The sequence below is a fragment of the Cyprinodon variegatus genome, unplaced genomic scaffold (genome assembly GCF_000732505.1).
Source record: "Cyprinodon variegatus isolate N-32 unplaced genomic scaffold, C_variegatus-1.0 Scaffold41, whole genome shotgun sequence".
NCBI classification, from domain to species: Eukaryota; Metazoa; Chordata; class Actinopteri; order Cyprinodontiformes; family Cyprinodontidae; genus Cyprinodon; species Cyprinodon variegatus.
Window position 1 is genome coordinate 684,685 of NW_015150494.1, and position 1,143 is coordinate 685,827.

Sequence of the window (1,143 nt, forward strand, 5' to 3'; positions counted from 1 at the left end):
TTGATGATTGATGGATGGATGACGGATAGATGGATGACAAATGGATGGATGGATGATGACGGACGGACTGACGGACGAACATATTCATGGATGGATGGATGGATGACGGACGGACAGATTCATGGATGGATGATTGATGGATGGATGGATGATTGATGGATGGATGGATGATGACGGACGGACTGACGGACGGACAGATTCATTGGTGGATGGATGATTGATGAATGGATCCTTTCTCAAACTGAGAATAATCATTCACTTTGAGTTGGTCTAGTACATAAAATATTACTCCTCAACACTTGCTTAAAATAAACTTGGTGTGAATTCCTCTGCAGGTGACCCGGTACCGGGGAAAACATCCAAGGAGCCGAACATGGGCAGCAAGCATCACTGATCAAATCTAGCAGGGATTTTTTTATTTTTCCAGCAGACCGGCGCGGGATCGCCTTCATTCTGGTTGGTGTCACATGCTCCACTGACTGGAACATGTTACATCCTGTCACTGTTTCCCATTACCACTGCGTGGGAATGTGTAGCTGCTGGACAATAGCTTATTCCTCACACTTTTTTTTTCTGACCAAGCAGAAAGTAATTCGCTCTTCCTTATCAACATAGATAAAGAACTTCCCTCTCTCTCCATCCTGCTGCTCCAATAACTGGTTTAGTTAAAAAGTCAGTCAAAGTATTGAAACCTGTGACCCTGAAACTGATCAGGATTGCAGTATATTGCCCTGTGATTTGAGAGGCGCTCATATAATCAACAGGCAGCGCTGTCGTCGTGCTGGGCTTGTGAGATGGTAAAGGTAATCTCGAAGTGTGGGCATAGCTGCTGTGGAAGTCCCCGGGGAAATCAAGAGCCTTCACAGCTGCCCTGCCCGCCAGCCGCTTTGCAACACAACTTTAAAATGACAGGCCGGCCTGCGGGTGTACAAGCAGGGACACAAACTTCAGCTTGACCTTAAAGTCATATACTTCAGACTTCTAGGTGAATCTGCTGAAAGCTTCCGAGTTAAAGGGCTAGTAGAATGATTCTATAGGGTATTTAGTGCTGCTCCTTAAGGTCTCTAAATAGGCTGTGTAACATTGGTTGGGCTGAAAATGGCATATTAGCTGTATGATCATGAATATTTAGATGAGCTGTGC